The sequence below is a fragment of the Puma concolor genome, chromosome B1 (assembly GCF_028749965.1).
Source record: "Puma concolor isolate L17-30 chromosome B1, mPumCon1.1.hap2, whole genome shotgun sequence".
NCBI classification, from domain to species: domain Eukaryota; kingdom Metazoa; phylum Chordata; class Mammalia; order Carnivora; family Felidae; genus Puma; species Puma concolor.
In genome coordinates, this window is record NC_141670.1 from 14,233,296 (window position 1) to 14,257,377 (window position 24,082).

A 24,082-nucleotide genomic window follows, 5' to 3' on the forward strand; every position below is an offset into this window, starting at 1 on the left:
GCGCTCTGGGGAGGGGGCCTGGCGGGCGCGCACCTGGCGGGGTGCTCCACGGCGGGATCGCCTCCGCTTCCCTGTCCCGGCCCACGGTCTGGCCGTGCGACCTTCGGGACCCCGCCTCCTAAACACTCCTCCCGGGGCCGGCTGCCTCCCTTCGTCGAGGTGGATGCTTTGGGCTTTGCCCCTGACTTGGCGCCGGCTCCGGGATACCCGAGAAGCCGCCCCGAGGCCGCTGGGCTGGGGGACCCGCGGGGTCGCCCCGCCGACCCGCGCCCCGTGCTCCCGGAGCCTCTCTGCCCGCGTTCGTGGTCCCCGGCTTGGGCCCCGCGAGGTCCCGGCTGCTCCCGGGGCTCCGACTGCATAATCTTTGCATTTTTTCAGATCTCTGATGCTGCGGGGTTGGGTCGTTTTCGTTGTGGATGGTGAGTTTGTTTTTACTCACCGGGCTCTACCGTCAACTTAAAAGCTCTCGCTGTAACTATATATTGTTTGTAAATCAAAGACGCCCCGAAAGAGCACGGAAGTGCAACGAAACTGAAAAGGGCAGGGAGTAAGGAGACCTGGTTTTGGTCTCTGGAGTGGGCCTGCTGTGTCGCCGTGTCCTGGGGAAAAGAGGTAGAGCTTCACAGTTTCCTACGGGAGGGGTAGGGCGGGACGCTATGCCTCGAGGCACAAATGCCTCCAGGTTACATTTGCATTTGTGCTTTGCTTGGCCAGCTTAGGGTTTCCTCTCAAACGGTGTGGAAGGGCCAAGTGCGCTGAAGCCTGTTAGCCCTTCCCGCCCCCCCCCCCCCCCACCGCGGTGCGCGCACATCTCCGCCTTCCCCCACCGGGTTGGCCCAGTATAACCGTGCACACTGTTACAGCTGTTAAAAAAGTTCAGAGATACAGAGCATGGGTCAACAGGAAAGACGATCAGTGGCATTTATGAAGCTCCACGCCCCAAGGAAGTAAATCTGATTTTCTTGAACTTCATTATTCTATTCAAACGTGTAGCCTCTAATCCTGGAGGAACATGGGTTCCAGCACAGAGGATGACAAAAGAACCCTTTCTGTTTTACACACAGAACCTGAGGATGTTGTCAGCGCTCCATAAATAATAGCGACTGTAATAATCATGAGTTCTGATCGGCACATCCCAGATCTGAGCCACTAAGCCAAACAGAAGCTTGTTAACTTTATTAATTTACCCTAACGGGGCAAGAATGATGAGAATAAACAGTTGGTTCTACCTAATTTCTCACTCCCGCAGACATACCGTTCTTCATCATCATGGGCCAGCCTGTAGATTCAATAATTAAATTATGTACGGCTTTTGGTGGATGCGGGGAAAGCAAAGAGAAAAATACTTCATGGTTAACTATAGATTTTTTTTTTTTTTTTTTTTTTTTGCTTTGATAAGAGTCAGGCTTGAAAGAGCTACACAGATTAAGATGATGCTTTTTAATGTCAAGTTAACTTTACTTGGCTGGCTTGTTGCCACTAAAATGCATTCTATACGGAGCCCTTGGTTCCCCTCCCCCCTCCCAAATCCACTGCTTGGTCTTTGTCAGGCTCATCTATAGTCTTCGAGTCTTCGTGGATTCATTTCTCTTCTTAGCAATCTCCAGCCAATACATCACCAATTGCTGCTGGGCCTTCAACCACAATATCATTAAGCTTTCTTCCTTCCTCTGCTCTGTAAAGACTGTCATACATAATTTAGTTACTTCTCATCATTCTCCATTTTGGTCAACTCACACACTCCCCTCTGCAATAAATTCAGGATCCTGCTTGCTGCAAACACATTACCCTGAATGTTCCTGCATTTCACAGCAAGTCTCTGGCCTTACAAGATGACATCATTCATAACACAGGAAACCCTCCTGATTCATAGTCTCAGAACTTGAAGTTTCAATTATTCTGCACCAACAGCCAACCCAGGCAGCCAAGGAGGAAGAAAAATGCATTCCTTGGTTTATCTTGCTCATTAACACCTTGTAACTCCAAGCGTGACTGTAAGTGTTAAATCTCTCTTGCTAATACCTTGTGTTTTGGTTTATAATTGAGGATCTTTCTCCGCCTACCACAGACCCAGAGGCTCACTCTGTTTTCAGCCACATCAAGAGCCAGGAGAGGGGGCTTCCCATAGGGGTGAACACAGACGTTTGTTAAGGAGTCCTGTCTCAGGCTTGGTGTGGCTCCTCTGTTTACGGGACTGTGGGTTATCTGTGCCTGATCTATAGTATAACCTGGAATACATTTCAGTACCTCAAAGGTGGGGGATCCAGATTAAAAAGATAGAATTCAGGGCACCTGGGTGGCTCGGTTGGTGGAGTCCCCGACTTCGGCTCAGGTCATGATCTCATGATTTGTGGGTCTGAGGACTCGAGGATATTGTCAGCACTCCATAATTAGTAGAGACTGTAATAATCATGAGTTCTGATTCACCACCGTCAACGCAGAGCCCGCTTCGGATCCTCTGTCCCCTCTCTCTCGCTTCCTGCCCCGCTCATGCTCCTTCTCTCTCAAAAATAAATAAACATTCAAAAAAAAAAAAAAGGAAGAAGAAGAAAAGAGAAGGTAGAAGTGAAGGCGAGATTCTTTGGGGGCTGCCTCAGATGGGGCTTTGATGGCATTCATAAATGTCTGCTCTATCAAGATACTGCTTACCACTTCCCCCCGCCCCCCACCTCTTCTTGCCCGAGAAAGGATGTGGCTTGCAACCCAGAAATAGAGAGTCTGGAAAGCTGCCAGTGTGTGCATCAAGGTTATCATGGGAGAAGGGCACAGGCCTTGGACTCAGACCAGAGTCTGAACTGTAGTTCCATTTCTGATTACCCAAATGACTTTCAGAAGGGACTCCTGTTCTTGGAGTCTTTGTTTCCTCATCTGCAAATTCGGTAACATTCGATCATTCAATATTTTTTTTTTTTTTCTTTTTTACTAATTGCGCGCTCAGTGTTGCGAACACCAACAATAAACAGGATCAGCCAGTCCTTGCCCTCACGGGGCTTACCCACTTGTCTCAGAATGTCGTTGCTGGCTCAGTGAACACAATAAATGGTCTGATGAGGGGCAGCTGGGTGGCTCAGTCGGCTGAGCATCTGACTTCGGCTCAGGTCATGATCTCGCAGTCTGTGAGTTCAAGCCCCCTGTTGGGCTCTGGGCTGACAGCTCAGCGCCCGGAGTCTGCTTAGGATTCTGTGTCTCCCTCTGTCTCTTCCCCTCTCCCACTCACATTGTGTCTCTCTCCCTCTCCAAAATAAATAAACATTAAAAAAAATTTCTTTTAATGTTCTCATGGAAGTTTCCTTTTGGGATATCTTGGTTCTTAATTCAATAGTCCTGAGGGTCAAAAATTGTTTTTCATAGCTCATCAGCTTAGATGCAAAGTACCACAGTTCCTGTTTTTCGGAGGAATAATTGTTTATATTTCCATGAAGCAGTCCAAACTAGAGAGAACTGTTTAAACCTTATGCAGGGGAATGACTGGAATATCTGCTAAACCAGAAAGGGAGTCAATGAAAATTCTAGAAAAGGATTAAATGTGTGTTCTTGTCAATATACACATTTTTATATGTGTGTTGGCACATGAGGTCAGGGGCGCCTGGGTGGCTCAGTCAGTTCAGACATGATCTCATGGGTTGAGGGCATGATCTCGCGGTTCGTGAGTTCGGGCCCCACATCGGGCTTGCGGCTGTCAGCACAGAGCCCACTTTGGACCCTCTGTCCCCTCTCTCTGCCCTTCTCCTGCTTGTACTCTCTCAAAAACAAACGACCAAAAAAGAACATGAGGTCAGTCGTTCATGTTCAACGGAAGACACACAGACTGCAAACTGCTAGAATATTAATATCAAAAAAAGTCAGGATTCCCAAATAAGATTTTTGTTATGAGTTAATGCACCCAATTAGCTTTATCATCACACAGCTTCAAAACTGTAATGAAGATCAATGAGGAAATGTTAACTTGGCATATGCCCAGAGCTGGGTGCTTTGCTATATTGTAGGTCAGTAAATGTTAGTTGACCAAAAGAAGGAATAGACAATAATTGCTTTATGCCAAAAATTTCAGAGCATCCAACACGTAAGGAGAAGCCTTCATCTGTAAACCCTACTCATACCTCTCTATCTGCTGCCTGTTTCTCCTTGCATTTAATGGACCTGAAAAGAGATCGGATAAGTGAAGCCTTGAGGCTGGGGGATCAGGAACGAAGCATGAACAGAATTGTTTCCAGGACACATCATATCTCAGGATTAGGATTTTGGTCTTGGCCTGCAAAGAACCATCTGTAGGATCAGAACGAAAGGCGGCCCGGAAAGGCCGTCGGCTTTTTCCCGGTTCTCTACAAAGCTGAACTTGTAGCCTCTTTCATACATAACTGGTTGAAGTTGATGGAAATTACATGTCTTATCACTTCTGAAAAGAAAAAAAAAATAACAGAAAATGTAAATCTGAAAGAAATGGGCAATTTTCTTGTACCACTTTATATTTCTGTGTAAGTTACCAAGTGCCAATCATTCTTACTTTTTAAAATTCAAATTTGTCAAGCAGCCTGTAAGCTTTCAATGTTGTACAAGAAAAGATAATGCCTCGTGTGGAACAGCCACTTATGCTAGTTCTGCAAAAGTGCCTGCCAAAAGGGAATTTATCAGATTACTGGTTTTATAGAAATATTAACGACCTCATTAAGTTGTCCCTCTACTGGGGGGGGTCACCGTGGAATCTACTGAAAGGTAATCAGCAAGGCATTATGGCCCTGGATATAGAATTCTTTTTTTTTTTTGTTTTTTTTTGTTTTTAATTTTTTTTTTTTCAACATTTATTTATTTTTGGGACAGAGAGAGACAGAGCATGAATGGGGGAGGGGCAGAGAGAGGGAGACACAGAATCGGAAACAGGCTCCAGGCTCTGAGCCATCAGCCCAGAGCCTGACGCGGGGCTCGAACTCCCGGACCGCGAGATCGTGACCTGGCTGAAGTCGGACGCTTAACCGACTGCGCCACCCAGGCGCCCCTGGATATAGAATTCTTTATTGACCTCAAAGCCCCTGCTCCTTTCATAATGTGTATTCGAACTACGAGAATCATTGCAAATGAAAGCCCGTGTGAAACAGTCTTCCGAAGTTGATGGCTATCATAACCGGCTTGACATGTTGTGTCTTCCCTCAAGCTACCTGGCGAGCTCACAGGGGGTAAACTTCTAAAATGAGAAAGCAAGAATTAAATGAATATTTTAGCAACGTGGTTCCCCGTGTACGTGTGTATGAAAGGTAACATCTGTGGTCCTGCTGTGACGACAGTCGATGCCGTCGGGTGAAACGTTTGTCTTCTACAGAGCACGAACAAACCAAATAAGGAAGCGAGCCTATCTTACCTGCATAAGTATTGACACTGTTCACAGTGAGAGATTTTACAATTCGGCGCGGGAGGTGATGGGGAGCAACGTGGCGGGAGCAAGGTCAGAGGCTTCCAAAAGTCTCATTTTTTTACCAACCCCTGTCTGCGACAGCATTTGATCGACAACCCGGAGGCAAGGAAGGGTGGAGAGCTGCCAGCCACGAAGCATTTTTGAGACAGTTTGATGGCATTGCTATCTTCAAATTAGCCCTGGACCGAGTTAAATATCAAACGAAGGGAGTAGAACGACCCTCGCGAAGTCATCCTTCGGAGAGGGAGAGAGATTTAATAGTTTGGTGGTTACCGTAACTGCTACCCTGCATGAAAAATCAATACCTACACTGTGTTAGAATCACACCAACCACTCTTGGAGCCGAGCCATTTCACTGAAGAATAAACCCAGATTCGTTAAACCAGAAAGTCGGGATGTGGCGGAAGGTCAGACACAAACACACCCTGGGCTCTTTTGTCCGGAAACGCAAGAAGATGTTCTATTTTTTAAACACATGGAATTTACAGAGCTGGAAGTGACCTCAGCAATCAGGAGTCCAGCCCCTTCTTTTTACGGAGAAGGAAATAATGGCCCAGGAAGGCGATGTGGCCTGCTCCCATTCACACAGTTGACCTGCTGAGATTTCCTCCCTGCCACAGTATTTAGGCCCAGCCTTGGAGCCTCAGAATCAAACCACAAATGTTTACTAAGAGCCTCTGTGGAAGGCACTCTGCTAAGCCTTCAGGAAGCCTAAGAAAAAGCCCAACCAACGTGGGCAGAGAGAAGGCAAAGCCACGTAACAGGTTAAGCAGCATTCAGTGGTCAAGCAGCAGTGAGAGACTGGAGAAGCGTGGGTTTCTTTCTAGAGCTGTGGCTCGGCCCACACAAGGAAGAGCGAGCGTCTTCTCTTTGCATTCACTAAATATTCCATGGTAATACGTCCCCAGCGTGATCAGAGCCCCCGAGAACCAAGGAGTTTCGGGCAAATGAAAATACATACGTGCACGCAAGACTGGGCTCTCTCTGCTTTGTCCCATGTAATTCAATCCTTGTTGACATCCCAGGGATAACATTACCTCTTAGACTTCTACTATCTTCCACCCACACAAAAAGCATCGCATGAAATAAATACATAAGTGTGTGCGGGAAGAAGACCCTCTAGGATTTGCAGAGCGAGGCGCCCGGACCTGGCGAAGAGACTGATAGCTCAACACTAAGTCTGGCTGCTGAAGGCCAACAGTATCTCCGCAATGACGCTCACACCCCCATGTAAACTCCTTATCTTTGCCTTCCACTCCTTTATATTTGCATGGCTCCTTTCATATTCATGGCTCCCCGTGAAACCCACAGGAGTCTATTTCTTGAAAGTCTTTGTTAATAGCCCATTCAAATGGTACGCGTTGGCAAAGGGTGAGATAGGATGTTTACATTTTAGGGGGCCATCTCCTTCCGAAGCCATCCATTTGTTGGTAACAGCCTGCCGCAGTTGTAGCCAGATTCTATGAGCCAGGGCACCCGGATCGCGGAGCAAAGCACCCCTTCTTGTAAAAAAAAAAAAAAAAAACGGTGGCAAATTCTATTAGCGATTTCAGCGGCACATTATAAGCAGGTTATTATTAGACAGAACTGACATTTCACATGCAGAAATATTCATCACTTGAAAGTCAAGTGTCATTCAAAAGAAGGAGAAATTATTTGGAATTTTGAAAACATCAAAGAAGTCCCCCGCAAATCTCTCCTTATAAACACCTCCGTGGGCTGAGGGAACAGGGCTAGAACTGACGCCTTTGATTTCTCTTTGATGCAAACAATAATACCAGAATGAAATGGGCTTTGCGAAACGCTCAGAAGCAGTGGTCAGGAAGGTAGATTCTTCTATCTCCACGGCCAGACCCCAGCGCCGACAGGCCGAAAAGTCTGTATTATTCATTCACAATGCGCACCACAAAGTACTCCCCCCCCCCCCCCGCCCTTGCTTCCCCAAACAGAATCTCCTCCTTTTGCTGTAGAGACAGATACTGCAGTAGTAACTGAGATGCTTGAAGAGTTTTTCACTGCATATGCCTTTAGAGGTACACATTTGGCTCAGCGGAAGCTACACGTTTTTAAGAGCACAGTAAGAAATAGGCCAGAAAACATCAAAGCTTTATAGCTTTTTAGAAACCTTGATGGTCTTGCTGGTATAACTCCCTATGATATGGTTCAGTTGTAATAACAATGGAAAGTGTATCGGTGCAAACTGCTGATGAAACCTCAGAAAATGTAGCCAAGGGTCTTTTAAACACATTTAAGAACTGTTCTTTTGAACTGCGCCTCTTAGCCTTGGAAAACCTCTTCGAGATTTTAAACAGGGCGTCGGATGAACCTCAGAGGGAGAACCTGAAATTATCTCGTGCACTGGAATCAATATCAAGCAATATTCTCTCTTTGAGAGAAATTCAATCTGACAGAAAAGAGACGGAACAATAAGGAGACCGGGACCCTGGCTAAAACGCTCGCCTTAGAAACACGCGGCAAAGCAGTACAAATTAGGTGATGTCACCAGAGGCAGAAAACCAAAGTGACAGAATAAAATGTTAGCTGGGCTTCAGAATACTTCATTATCACTACCACAGGTCACTAAGCTTCACAAAATGCATCCATCAGCCTTGATAGCCATTTGTAAGCCACTGCTGTAGCTAGAAGGCGGGGTGACTGAACGCAGCGGGGAGCCTGGGGTTCAAAGGGAGGCCTGGGTGCCCAGACCAAGGTTTGTTAGTCTCAAAGTGCTCTCTAGTGGCCAGAGGGACATAAAACCCCCGACGCACAGGAGGTACTTTGGGAGAGGATTCAGAAGCACACGGTTGTCTTGGAAAGGCCAGGCAGACCCCTTCCGGAGCAAATGGCATCTCCCGGACCCGTGGGAACGTTTTACAAGCAAACGTGCCTTTTCCTACTGTTGTGTTGCCACCCGTACAACAGTTATAAATTATTAAACTCCGCTGTGTCATTTGTGTACCGTGTGTTAGAGGCTGATCAAATTAATGGGGAAGGCTTTAGGTTTGAATGAACCCTTGTGCGCTTCTGGGAGGTTCATTAATGAAAGGTATTTATTTCTACACGGAATACGAAGTACATTTTATTTCTACACGGAATACGAAGTACATTTCGTCTGTCCGTGCGTCTGGCTCTGCAAATGCTCTGTACTGGGCTTCGAAACCACCCTGACTGGAGGAGTCACTGTTTTGGGGGGGGGGAGGGGTGAGATGAGATTAAAGGAACAGGTTGGTTGCAGGGAATTACTTCTCAAGCACCTGCGTATTCCAGGCGCAGACCCGTTTTTTATTTCTAGTGCCCATTTAATCCTCACACACAAAAATAACCCTCTGATGTAGGAATCATTATCCTTTTTTTTCCCCCCAGGTGAGGCAGAGGTTGACAAACTTTTTTATAAAGCGCCAGAGAGGAAATCCCATCTGTGTTCCCTGCACAACTCTGCTGTCGCAGAAGCGGTCACGGACAGTATGCAGACAAATGAGGGTGGCCGTGTTCCAACAGAACTGTATTTATGAGCACTGAAATGTGAATTTCATGTCATTCTCACAAGTCTTAAAATATTGGGTGTCTTTTTTTTGGGGAGGGGGGTTCGTTTTAGCCGTTTGAAAATGTAAAAACTGACGGCCATACGATAAAACGGCTAGTGAGCTGCGTTGTGCACCGGCCAGAAGATGCTGAGCCCTGCGATAGGGAAATTGAGTCTCAACCCACAAGTGTGTAAATGGCAGCATCAGCAGCCAAGCCAGCAGCCTGTCTGCAGTCTTGTGCTGAACCGGGGATCAGCCGTTGTGCTCTATTTCTACCGTATCAGACCTCTCCCTGCCCACAACACCAGAGTAAAACTTTGTGTGTGTGTGTGTGTGTGTGTGTGTGTGTGCGTGTGTGTGTTGAGAAAGAGAAGAACCAAAAGAAAACGTCTCCAGGAAATGCCAAAACAGAGACAGAAAAAGGAAGAATAAAACCAGTAAGGGAAGCCGATGAGGCATTAAGAAACAGGGACAGTACCCTTTCAGGAAGACCGCTTTATAAATTTAATAACTCTGATGAAGTCAGGGAGTGTAATCTCTCACTGTGAAGTCGATTCAGATGAGATCCTGCATATGGACATAATCTTAACAAAGAGAGATTGAAATAATGGAGACACCTAAAAAAATAAGACTTTATGGACATTTCTGACTCACACAGAAGGCACAGGTCTTGAATTCAAAAGACTTGATAGCGTATAGGGACCACATAAGAAATTCACGGGAACATAAATAAAAACTTGCAGGTGTATATCCAATCACCTTTACTGGTCAAGGACATGTAACAAGAGTTGCTTCTAGGGGCGCCTGGGTGGCTCAGTCGGTTAAGCGTCCGACTTCGGCTCAGGTCATGATCTCGCGGTCCGTGAGTATGAGCCCCGCGTCGGGCTCTGGGCTGACGGCTCGGAGCCTGGAGCCTGCTTCCGATTCTGTGTCTCCTTCTCTCTCTGCCCCTCCCCCGTCCATGCTCTGTCACTTTCTGTCTCAAAAATAAATAAAACATTAAATCAATCCATCAATAAATCAAGAGTTGCTTCTGGGAGAGGGACCTTGGGGAGCACAGGTCTCCTGTTTACAAAGGTGTCAGGCATTAACTCATTTTTAGTCTCAACAACAATTTCAAGCCACAAAACCCGGGTGAATAAAACCAAAAGGTACACTTTCTGATTTTTCCAGAATTTAGAGTAAATTCTGTCCTGAGCTCTAACGCCGTCTAGTGAAAGAAATGCGGACTTGGTCACTGCAGGTTTAAAATCAGATCGGCATTTCCTACGCCCTCTCCTTCTGTCTAGGAGGCAACAGTGCCCTCTAAGTGTTCGGTGGAAGGAACCTTTTTAGCCTCAGAGGGAAGGTCGGTGGCCCTCGGTGGGCGTTCCGTGGCCCCCTCCCGTCTCCAGTGGTGGGCATAGATCCCCACTGGTCTCCACGGTGATGGCCTCCAGGAACCCTGTGAATTCCTCATGCCAGCGCAGAGGCTCTTCCTGGGTGGCCACCAGCCCCCCACCCTGCCAGCACTGCTCAGGCTTCCCTGCCCAGCAGCCCCCCTTCCTCCCTGCGGCCCAACCCCGCCATGCCGCCGTGCCGGCCCTGTGCTGCACGACCCGGGACCCCGCTCTCCTCCCTTCACTGCACCGGGACACAGGCACAGACCCCGCTGTCCCCAGACCCCCAAACTTACGCATAAGCACACAGCTGGCATAAGGTGCAGGAGACTGACTCACAGCACCCGGGTCACTCACTTCCCCTCCAGCGCTCAACATGGAGCTCTCTGTAACCTCCCCCCCAGCATCCACACCCCCCCCCCCAACAAGATAACTTCAATTCACTCATCAGAAGTCTTCCCTATCTATTGTCAAGGTCAAGTTCTTAGCTCCGGAAGCTTTAAATTTCCTTTTTTCCCCTCTCTGCCTTGCCATGAGCCCTGCCCTGACAATCTGAGGCTCAGTGTCTCCGTTTAACTGGGGAAGAAGAATGTGACTTTTTAAAAAGGTGTATTGGGGCGCCTGGGTGGCGCAGTCGGTTGAGCGTCCGACTTCAGCCAGGTCACGATCTCGCGGTCCGTGAGTTCGAGCCCCGCGTCGGGCTCTGGGCTGATGGCTCAGAGCCTGGAGCCTGTTTCTGATTCTGTGTCTCCCTCTCTCTCTGCCCCTCCCCCGTTCATGCCCTGTCTCTCTCTGTCCCAAAAATAAATAAACGTTGAAAAAAAAAAAATTAAAAAAAATAAAAAGGTGTATGTTTGGGTGGGGGGGAAGGGAATTACAGGAAGAGGCGCAAAGGAACATTTCACAGTACCACACCATCTAAAAAGTACGTATTAAGCGTCTATTATGTACTCAGCATCTGGTTAGGAAAAAGGACCGTCTCTGCCCATAAGGACATCCATCCTGGTGGGAGCGGGGGTGGGAGATGATGGGACAAGAAAGTAAGTTCACGTATCACCACGACCCAAGAGAAGAACTGTGAAGTGTAGGGAGAGTGTCCCCATCCATCAGGGGAAACACTTTCTAAAAACCCAGAGACTGGAGAGAGCTTGATATATATTCGGAATGAAACAAAAGGGTGCCCAGAGCGGCCGAAGCCGGGGTGACCAGGGGAGAAATACAGTAAAGGCGGTGACATTGGAGAATACGGGCAGTACTCAGATCGCTGCGGTGGGATCTGATTATTCTGAATGTGGTGGGAACCCAACAAAAGAATGGAAACCTAAGAGCACAGGAGAACTCCCCTGCTGCACAGAGAACGGGGTAGAGGGGAGAGCAGAGAGGTGGCCGTCACTGGAGTCCAACAGGACGTGACGGGATGGTGTGGGCTAGACGGCGGTGCGTGTGGAGGTGAAGGGACAGATCTTAGACTTTGTGGGGAAAAGTAAAGAACTGGGTACAGAGGTTAGGAGGATGAGGAATTAAGAATGACTCCCAGATTTCTGGCTGGGGCAACTTGTTGGGATGAAGTCATCATCTTCTGAGACAGGGAAACTGGCTGAGGCATGAGGGTGGTGGTCGTCGGGGAGTGTGGCCTTTGAGATGCCACCAAGACATGGAGAGGAGATTCCAGAAGAGCACTCTCCGCCTGCCCCATGCTGCCCAGGGCCGCTACTCTGCATCTGTCACAGTAGGAGCGGTAGAAACCTCCGGGCGCCGAACAAGCACGGGTCCGCTCTGAACAACTCAAAAGGTGATGGGTGAGTAAGGTGCCCACAAAGGGAGTTGCTGGGTGGAAAGGGAGGGCTTCACCAACATGCTTCGCAGGTAGAAAGATGCAAATAAGGGAAGGAAGAATGTACAAATTATGGGACATATTGCCAAGAGCATTTGTAACAAGCGTGTGGTGAGGAGGGCATCCACTCCGAGGGAGGGGCCCAGCATAGGTGCCAAAGTCCAAGCAGGCTGAGGAGGGTGGCAAGCGCCATGGGTGCAGGTCGAGAGGAAGGGCGGGTTGTCAGAGGGAAGGAGAGCCACCACCGTGGACAAGGGGGCACCTGGCATTGAGGGTCAGCCCAGGGGAGGGGAGGTGTGTGCATGGCCCAGCATAGGTGTTGAAACCCAGGTGTGGTGAGGAATGCACCCATGAGGAGGCGAAAGGGAACTGAGAATGACACCAGGAGACTTGTTCTTTGCAGAAGCACTGATCAAATAAGTAAATATGTTAGAAATACTAGGAGCCTGGTTTTTCACCGTGAGACAAAGGAATTACAAACATGAGAGGGGAGACTGGATGAACTCTAGGGTACTGAATAGCAATTAAAGATACCACTGTGAGGGGCGCCTGGGTGGCTCAGTAGGTTACGCGTTCAACTTCGGCTCAAGTCACGATCTTGCGGTTCATGAGTTCAAGCCCCGAGTCGAATTCCGTGCTGACAACTCAGCCTAGAGCCTGCTTCTGATTCTGTGTCTCCCTCTCTCTCTCTGCCCCTGCCCTGCTCGCGCTCCCTCTGTCTCTCAAGAAAATAAACACTAAAAATCATTTTTCAAGTAAAGATATCACTTTATTTTTAAGAAAGATATCATTTTAAATATACAGATGTAGAGATTAGCACAAAAAGAGCCCAGGGTTGTGCTATTGAGGTGTCCCTGTTCCCAGAACCTCCCAGATGACAAAGCTTGAGAATACACACACACACAGACATGCTATATTAATTTCTACATCCAATCAAATCAGGGATAATTTGACCATCAAAATAAGTAACAACAGTAACATAGTACAGACCATTGAGTGCAACAGAATACTATCAGTCCATACTGATCCAAATTCATTCATTCGTTCATTGAAAGCTTATAGAGATAGAAGGTATTCATATAATTTCAAAGTATCTTCTCCAAGAATATTTAATCCAAGGGAAAAAAATGTAACTTTACAGTGAAGAAGCCTGGTAGACGCCACCTTAATCAACGGTTCAAAGTTAATATGACCCATAATGGCACAAATCAAATTCATGTACCACTTGAGAAGATTCGAGGAGAACACAGCATTACCATCGTGATAGTTCTGCCAAAGACATACGACCTGGGTCTAAAAGCGATCGAACGTGAACAAACGCGGACTGGGGGACTTTCTACAAAGTAAATGGCCTATAATCTTCAGAAAGTGTCAAGGGCAAAACATTCAAGGAAAGACTGAGAACTGTCCTGAATTGAGAGTGACTAAAGACACATATGCTGAATGCAGTATGTGCTTCTAGACTAAATCTTTGGGACAGCTAGAATGGAGTCTAAAGTTTAAATGGTAATACTGTGTCAGTGTTAACTTCCTGATTTTGATGGTTGATTTTACAGAGGAATATCTTTGTAGGAATCCACTGAAGTGTTCAGGGGTGATGGGGTGACTTACTCTCAAATGGTTTATAAAAGTTCTTTGTTCTGTGCTTGAAACTATTCTATGAGTTTGAGATTAAAGTTTATTTATTTAGAGAGAGGCAGAGAGAGACAGAGAGAGGATCCTAAGCAGGCTCCAGGCTGTCAGCATGGAGCCAATATGGGGCTCCCTCTCACATCCCTGGGATCCTGACCTGAGCTGAAATCAAAAGTCAGATGCTCAACCAACTGAGCCCCCCAGGAGCCCCAAGATTAATTTAAATTAAAAAAAATAATAAAATAAAAGTATGCCTGGAAATATAAAAGTTCAGGAATAGCCAAGATGTTGCTGAAGAAGAACAAGGTGAGAGAAGTTGCTTTACCAGATGTCAAGATATATTTAAGTATGGTAATTAAGATCACATGGTACTTATCAGCACCAGGGTAGATAAATGGGCTAACGGAACAGAATAGAGAATCCGTAAACAGGCTCACCGATAAATAGAGACTTCATAAATTACCAAGTTAGCCACCGCAGAGCAGCAGCGGGGAAATAAATAATGCTGGATTCACTGGAGATCCATGTGGAAAAAATTAAAACTTAACACTACCAAACACATACACAAAGATTAATTCCAGGTGGATTGCAGAACCAAATGTGAAAAGGAAACAAGACAATTTCTAGATCGGTGCTGTCCAATGGAACTTTCTATACTGTGCAATACATTGGCCACTAGCCACACGTGGCTGTTGAGCACTTGCAATGTGACTAGTACAACTGAGAAACTGTATTTTTAATTTAATTTGATGAAATAGTCATATACGGTCAGCAGCTGCTATATTAGCAGAGATCTAGAAGATAACTAGATACCCCTTCATAACCCTGTGTTAGGAAAAACAATGTCTTAAATAAGACATGAAGAGTACCAACCATAAAGAGAAAATGATACATTGTACTTAATTAAAATTAAGAACTTCTGGGACTCTCACTAAGTGAGATGAGTCAGTCACAAAAGGACAAATACCGTATGATTCCATTCATATGAAGAATCTAAAGTCTCAAAACCACAGAAACAGGAGAAAGGTGGTTGCCAAGAGCTGGGTGGAAAGGGGACGGGGTAGTATTTAGTGGATATAGAGTTTCAGTTTTACAAGATGAAAGCATTCTATTGCATAACAATGTGAATATACTTAATAGTAATGAACTGGACACTTAAACATGCTGAAGATGGTAAATTTATTTTTTTAAGTTTATTTATTTATTTTGAGGAGGGAGAGCAGAGAGGAAGAGAGAAAATCCTAAGCAGGCTCCATGCCGTCAGTGCAAAGCCTGATGCGGGGCTCGATCTCACAAACTGTGAGATCATGACCTGAGCTGAAATTGAGGGTTGGACACTAAACCAACTGAGCCACCCAGGTGGCCCATGATGGTACATTTAATGTTATGTGGTTTTTACCATGGTGAAGAAGAAGAAGAAGAAGAAGAAGAAGAAGAAGAAGAAGGAGAAGGAGAAGAAGAAGAAGAAGAAGGACTTTTGATCTTCATTAACAGAGTGGGAAAGGTAAATTAAAGTCAAGGAAAAGCAAAGTATATAGTGGATAGAAGACTTATAATCGGTATATAAAAAGAATTCCTATGAATCTACGAGAAAAAGATAGTCCAAAACCAAAATGTACGAGACAACTGAACAGACATTTCACAGAAGGTTATATCAAAACGGCTGGTAAATCCGTACATAATGTAGGCAACCTCATCAGTTATCAGGGAAATTTAGACCACATAGGGAGTTGCCCTGAATGCACAGGAACTGGCAGCTCTCCTCCACTGGGTGGTGGGAGTGTCTGCTGGTAGAATCACTTTAGACGACTGTGTAGACTTATCCACTAAAGCGGAATATATGCATCCCCTGCGACCGGGCAATCCCACTTGCAGGCATACACTCACAGAAGCCGGTACACATGTGCCCCCAAGAAACAGGTCTACAATGTTCATTCTCACTCTCATTTGTAGTAGTCAAAATATAGAACCCAGACATCCATCAACAAGAAGATGGTAAATATATGGTGTGATTATTCACGCAGCCGAATAAAAACCCCCGAGCCGTGGACGAGCCATTGACGCCCATCACATGGACGGATCACGCGAAGAGCATGTTGAGCTGGAGGGCCTCCGCCGGTTGTTTGGCGGTTGTCTTACAGCTTCAAGCCCCTCCTTCCACGCTGGGCTTCCAGGGCTGGGGCTGGGACCCAGAAGCACAGTTGTGCTCAGCGAGCTGGCTCCCCGCCAGGTCCCGCCACCAGGGGGCGCTAGAGGCAGGCCGCAAGGCTGAAAGAGGAAAATGGACCTGCTCCCCGCTGCTGCGTCAAGTGTTTCCACTTTTTGGTTTTAAATGGTCGCGGAAGAAGCATCGCTGCATTGCCTCGGACGTCGGAGCTTCGGTCCCCCGCACCCCGCCTCTTGGTCTGCCAAATGATAGCAATTCCGACTTGCTTTCTCTGCTCCCCTAGTCCTAGAGGTGGCAATCACATCCCAAGGTTGCCGCCTCCATGCCATCCTGGGGTGCCTTTTTGCCTTCTCAGTCCCCCAACGCCAGCAAATCTTAGATGAAACGAAATTACCCCTGTTGATACAGCCGGTGTGGTTTCTGTAATCGGACGCTACCAAACACAAAATAATAGTCTATGATTCAATGTGCATAAAGTGCAAAGACAGGCAAAAACTAGCGGCACCTTTGTAGAGGCAGGAGGGGGGGCCCGGAGGAGGGGTGTTTCCAGGGTCGGGGGCAGCGTTGCGTCTGTTGACCTGGACGGTGCTCACGCGAGTGTGTTCCTGCCTCGTAAATCCCTGGGCGATTGATTCATTTCTGTTTTGTACCTTTCTGTGTGTGGCTTCTGCTTCAGTAACGTTTTCCTATTATTTTCTTATTTTTATTTTTTAAGTTTATTTAGTTATTTATTGAAAGAGCTTGGGCAGGGGAGGGGCGGAGAGAGGGGGAGGGAGAGAGAAGCCCAAGCAAGCTCCACACGGTCAGTGCAGAGCCACACTCCGCTCAAACTCAGGAACTGTGAGATCACGACCTGAGCGGAAATCAAGGGTTGGATGCTTAACCAACAGAGCCACCCAGGAGCCCCGCCCCCAATTCTTTTTTTTTTTTAATTAAACTTCTTTAAGTGTAAGAGGAGATTCCTGAAACGGGAAAGTGACAGCCTCTGTGACATTTTCTTCTCCTTGTGTGGACCACTGGCAGCAGTCAGGATTAAACGGGGTCGGCATTTGAAATGCAGGTGACAGAACCTCAGAGGTTCTAAGTCAGCAGGTCTGGGACGCCCCTCAGAACCCAAAGCTTGCTCAGGCTCCCTAGGAGCATCTCACACACATGCCAAGGTTGGAGGAGTGCTAATCCTGGCTGACCCCAAGCCTCTTCCTATCAGACCCAGTAGCTCCTGCTAAAACTCTATGAAGCCCAGCGTGGACTCTATGTATCTCCAAATTCCTGTTGATGAGGAGTTTCTCATGTATTTATTTTAATAAGGTTGCAGTGTAGAAAAACATCTCATATATTGGAAATAATGGGACTTCGCTAATAACCTGCATCCTCTGCTGACCAGAAGACTGGAAGTCTGGAAACTTTCAGGAGATCTAGGTATAAGATTGACCCAGATGATGGGTGATTTGATGGGTCCTTTGAGGATTTGCTGGCAGCTGTGGAAATAGGCGCGGAAGCACAGTTCGCCTACAGGGTGGGTTGTTCTCAGAAGCCCAGCTGTGAGCCTCATAGGGACCCATAGACTCGCCGTTAAGAACTTCTGCGGTAGAGACTCAAAGCCCACCACTCCGAATTCTTTGCTAGTCTGTTTTGGATGCCTCGGAATGTGGAGAAGCTGGCAAAAGAGAAGTCAGCAAGGGTCAAATTCTAGTTGCACTTCTAATGACTGTAGGAAGGAACCTGTTCCCATTTCTTAATTTCTGTTCCAATGTCTTCTGTTGAAAAATAGCATTGATATTTGTCCCACTTTCTTCACGGAGCTGTTCTGAGGCTCAGGCAAGATGTGGAAAAGCCTATGCGTTTTGCAAAGTGTAAGCATCACATGCATTTACTCAACACGTGATGCGGGTTCTGTGTGCAAACAGTTGTCAAATAGTTATACAAATCCAAGGTACTATCCATAGTCCATGGACAGGGGTGGGTGGCCTCAAGATGTGACAATACAAGAAATAGGTGAAACCAAAAAATACGGGACAATTGAGTTTGTTTTTTTTTTTTTAAGGGAGAGAAGGGAAAAAACCTCACAGATAAAAATCATAGAACTGAAGGTCAACAAAATTCACAGTAACTACCTTTGTGAGGGCATTTTTATACTCTCCACAGGGTTCTGCAGAGAAAGCTCTGTCAGCACGCCCTCAGGAACCCTGGTCGGGGGACTTTGAACTCTTTGGGCTCCGCCCTGTGTGTCTCCGGTCTGCTTTCCTGTCTTTGTTTCCTGCCCCCTCCACCTGGAAACATCCTCTTACTTCAGCTAAAGCAATGGGTCTTTGATGTCTTGACTAGTCTAGATTATTATAAACCATGGTCTACATAATGTGAAAAATCCGTGCTAATTCCTCACTCCGTGTAGACACAGCCTTCATCAAGGGGCGCAAACCCTTTCTGTTGAGAGAGAGCGTAATGTACCCCCCCACACCCAACTGAGCACTAATTAATTGACCGACAGTAGCAATTTTAAATATCTCTGTCGTATTGGTCTTGCCCAGATTCTGCCTTCTGCTCTGTTTGATACTCTCGGGTCTCTGGTTTTAATATTTTTACAAGTTTGTTTGAAAAGGTTGGACTAGTAGTTCTTCCAAAATTTGCATATACTACTATGGGAAAGAATGATATTAATATAACCAAAGCTAATTGCTTCGTGCGTTGGACAGATCTCACACAGCTTCAGAAGAATTTGCGTGACATCGTTGAATTCAGACCTGCATCATCAACGGAGAAAATAACTGAGATTCTACCAGGGTTTTTCTCTGACAATGACAGATATTGTGTTGAATCCATTAGTGCTTGAGTCCTCAAATAGAAGATTATGTCGGGGAAAATAATGAGTTTAGTGATCATATGAAAACCAGGGTGACATATGCCGGGTCCTATTTTTAGTATCAAGGCTTGAAGGCAAAGAGGACATTAATAGATGTATGTGTACTTTTATTCATCATAAAGTGACATTCAGTGACATAATCATTGGGCTCACCAAAGCTCCCTATTTCCAGAAGAGGGGAGACACTCTAGGTGTGACTCAAAAATAATAAAATTGATTGATTGTTGTGGAGTCTGTCTTGTTACTTTATAATCAAATTACAGCCTCTCGAATTGGTCGACCTTTGTCTTTGATTCAACTGTCTTACTAAAAAAAAATTTGCCACGTTAGTTGCTACCATACAAGTTTTATTTTTTTTTTTTAAGTTTATTTATTTTGAGAGAGAGAGAGAGAAAGAGCATGAGCAGGGGAGGGGCAAAAAGAGAAGGAGAGAGAGAAAGAGAATCCCAAACAGGCTCTGCACTGTCAGCATGGAGCCCCTTGCGGGGCTTGAACTCACGAACAGTGAGATCATGACCTGAGCTGAAATAAAGATTTGGATGCTTAACTGACTGAACCACCCGGGAGACCCCAAGTTTTATTTTATTTGCACCATTTAGAATCTTGAAACATATTTTGTCCAGTGGCCAGCCAGAGCTCCCTCATAAGCTCTACACTTTCAGTTAACCTTAAACTCTAGAAATTATAAAATGAGTCATGCAATTGACATACATTGGAAACATCTTAAATATTTGGAAACACCACCACACCACCAGCACCATCATCATCATCACTAAGATTTTCTGAGTACTTCACATGTATTGTATCAGTTAAATAGCATAAGAACTCAGGAGAAATCTACCCATTTCTGTTGGGAAATTGAGGTTATAGAAACCCAGTAACTCAGCCCAAATCATATAGATAGTAAGCAGTGGAGTCAGAAGTTAGACCCAGGCATTTTGATGCTGGAACCTGCCATCTTGCTATGTTGCCTTAGTTTCTACATTATGCTATGATCAAAACCGAATGGACATAGAGTACATAAATATAATGTATTTGAAGAATGTTTAATAGAATGAGAAATTTTCATCATATCTTAAAGAAAATAGAAAAATTTCTTGAACACTCACACTGCGTTTGACATTGTGGTAAGTTGTATATATATATATATATATATATATATATATATATATATATATATACGATCTCAATTGTTATCTGCACTGGTGGCATATTTAATTTTTACTATTATCTCTATTTTAAGAGTATGGAAACTGATCAGAGATTTAAGAATCTTGGCCAAGATCACACAGATAATAAATGGCAGAGCCTGCATTTGAACTTAGATTGATTCACTCCAGAGCCCACGTATTTAAGCCCACGTATTTATAGCCCACTATGCCTATTGATTTTAGGACACAAAATCATACACAGTATATAGTGTCCATTTGGGTAATGGAGACATGTGCACACATACATGTGTGCACACGTGTAGGAAAGAAAAAAGACCGGAAGGATATACACAAAATATTTAAAAGTGATTGTCAGCAAGGGTCAGATTATTGATGATTTTCACTGTCTTTGTTATCCGTTTGTATTTTTTAAAATTTTTCTTTAATGAGAATTTATTTTAATTGGTGAAAACATTATTAACAATATACAATGAGTGTGTTATTTGCGTATGATGCACTGAGCTCTCTGGAACCCCCACCCTGTGATAAGCCAACCTCTCCTTCCATCGTAAGCCTCTTCTTGCAGCTTCACCCCATTTCCTGTCACTGAAACCTTGAGCTGACCTTGAGCTCCTATGCCCCAGGGGACTGTTGCCACTCCAGACCATCACTCCCCCTCCCTTGAGACTCACAGCACCTGTTGGTACCACTCTCTCCTCCACTGAATGCTGCCATTAGCAAAGCTGGCCTCTTTCCCCTAATATGTCCCTTCCCGTTGACCCTCATGATCTTTCTCGACAGCTTCAACATCTACATGGATGATCCACCTAACAACCTGGCCCATCACTTCCTTGGCTTCCTGTGACCAAAGAATAAGCTTTTCCTCCCCGCCCCCCAGTGCTGTCATCCTCTTACCTGACTGAATACACATCACCAAAACTTGTATCACCTTCAAAACAAACATTACGTACACTAACCCCAACCTCTTATCTTCTATGACACTTGACCAAGAACTCCCACCATATCTCACATTTATCATGACATAAAATCCATTGACTTCTCCATCCGCATCCACCCTTTCCCTTCTTCACATTTCTTCTGATTAGGCTCCATGGCCCGTCACATTAATTACCTAGCCTTTCTCTCCCTCCCCGACACTTGCCTGAACAGACCCAGATGCCCACCAGCCCCAAGTCTGCACCCGGCAGTTGAACTTTGCCAGATACACACAACTGGGCAAATTGACTTTACTTTAGAATTTGTGATCCCACACCCCAGGTGGCCTCTCATTGTAACCTACCTCCCCGATGATTGTTTTTGCTCCTAAGATTACTGTCCCGGTTTCCAGGAGAACCGTTTCTTCTCTCTTCTCAAATCTTCTACCTTCCCAGTTGTTTGGTCATATCTTTCATCCCCCTACTTTACACTTGGTTGAGAAAGTAGGAGCTATCGGGTAGTTATTTTCTTAACTTCCCACCATCAGATTTACAAGCTCCCTGCCCCCATGCTGTTGTTTATCTTTCCCCTCTTTTAGCAACTGAGGACACACAAAGGCTAATCCTCCCGTGTCTTTTCTGGGTCCCATCCCTTCTCAAGGAATTTGCTCCTTAGTAATTCCCTCTTTCTTCTGCAATTGGTATTGCATTTTTCCATCTTTTAACATTTCAGCACATGCCAGGCAAGGCCAAGACTTAGGGATCTAATTATGGAATTATGGCATTGGGCAGACGTCCTATAAAACCAACACATGCACACGTACACATACATGAACATAACACCTAACATGTAATTTTCTGAGTTTCAACTAACTTGTCTTTTAGCCCTGAAAGAGCCGTAACCCAGATTTACAGTAAGCATTCTTCATGAGGTTATTATAAACTGTGGTGACCTTAACGTATGGAATAAACCTTTTAAAATGTATTGTCCTCACTAAATTATTTAGGTTCAACGTTTAGGTGACAGTTTTGAGAACTCAGGATATGTTTCCATCATATCCAAAGTATTCCTACCCTCTGGACACCCCAGGGTAATTTCTGAAATTATGACAAATATAAAAACCTGAACGACTGACCTGCGAGTATGATGGCTCCTTAGCTCTCAAAAGAACCCATTCTGTCATATATTAGAGTTCATTTCTATAACATAAAATTTCACACTAGGGAATCTCAGGAATAGTTGCTATATATGGTTCTAGGCTTTGCTTTTAAGCACAACAGGAAAAAATGTCTCTGGTGTTACCAGAAGAGTACAAGAGGGAAGATGTACCTTGATACTGTGGCCATAACTGTTAGTTGTCATATCTACAAAATATGACTATGTATATTTTGTGGAATGTATTTATACTTACGTATTTTTATATTTAGTAGCTAATATAAATAAAATATAAATAAATACATATTTATGTTCATAAACATACAAATAAGTAAATTTAAATTTGTCAAAAAACGATAGTGAAATTATGGTACAGACTTCTTCCGTCTTCCTTTTCACTGCTGGTTTTCTCCCCTTTTGAAGACTCCCCCTCCACTGGCTTCCATGATACCCACTCTCTTTCTCTTCTTCTGACCTCTCTGTCTACTTGAGAGTACTTTCCTCTGATGGTTCCTCTTCCTCCAGTCCCTGCTTACACACTACCTTTCCCTGGAGACTCTAACCCCAGAGAGTCTACACTCTCTCTGCGGATCCCACTCATGGCTTTTCACTGCTGCTGATGACTTTCAAATGTCTTCTTTGAGCCAGAGTCGCTCTTCAGAACTTCAGATTCATGGATGTGTCTTCCTGCTGGACATCTCCACTCGTATGATCCATAGGCACCTCGAGCATGACACGTCCAAAGCTCACACAACCCTTCCCCCCAAATACGTCGTTCCTTCTGCATTTCCTTGCTCAGCAGATGATATTCTGCTCCTGCCATGAAATGTTGGGGGTTATCTGAGACTTCTTTCTCTCTGTTGCCTTAAAACTAATTGTTCAATGTCTTCGATTGAAACTATAGCCAAAATAGCTTTTAAATGTTTCTCCATCATCTCTGTCTTCACATTTGATGAGTCGATGGATGGCTCAATATTTCTGTAACATTCCAAAATCTTCTGCCTCTTTTAGGAACTATTTTGTGGATCTACCCCTTACCTTATTGTCAGAAGGATTTTCTTAATACGCACATAATAACCTGTCCCTTCACTGCTCAAAATCCTTCAATACCTCTTCTTTGTTTTTTTAAGTTTTTATTTTAATTCCAGTTAACATATGGTGTTATATTAGTTTCAGGTGTACAATATAGTGATTCAACACTGCCATACAAAACCGGTGCTCATCACAACAAGGGTCCTCCTTAATCTTCATCACATGTTTTCCCCCACCTACCTCCCGTCTGGTAATCTCAGTTTGTTTGCTATAATTAAGAGTCTGTCTCTTGTCTCTTTTTTCTTTGGTCATTTGTTTTGTTTCTTAAATTCCACATATGAGCGAGATTATGTGAATACCTCCTCTTTACTCTCGGAACACCCATGCCCCTTAGAATAATCTACAAGGTGTTTTCTGATCTTACCTTTTGCCTATGCACACCCATTGTCCAACAATCGTATACTGCATTTAATTTCTAAATCTTGCTCTGCTGCTTTGTACCTCTTTGCCTTTGCACACACTGCTGTCTTTTCCTGGAGTGACTTTCTTCCATTTGCTTGCCTAGCTGACTCCTACGGACCCTAAGAGAGTGAACTCAAGCAACGTCGCATCTAAGACTGTCCCAGTCTGATTAGCTTTCTCCCTTTGTGCTGACACACTATTCTGTTCATATATCTATCAGACAAAATAGTACAGTGATACTGGTTTACCATTGGATTGTGAAATTCCTAAGTGTCAGACTCTGTCTTTTTATCCACACGGCCTCACAAACAACACTTGGAAACTAACAAGTTCTAAATGGAAATCTGTGTTAACAACTTGTATCAAAGAGTTTCAGTGCATTGGGTCATTCATGTAGGATAGTGGGTGTTGAAATTGAACATTGGTGGTGATACCCACAATTAAACATCCATTTTTTCTCAGCATCGGTGGCCATAGATTTGTTGTCATGGAAAGGAAAAAGGTACATTTTAAAGTGGTCTATGGAAACTTGCCCTAATGACT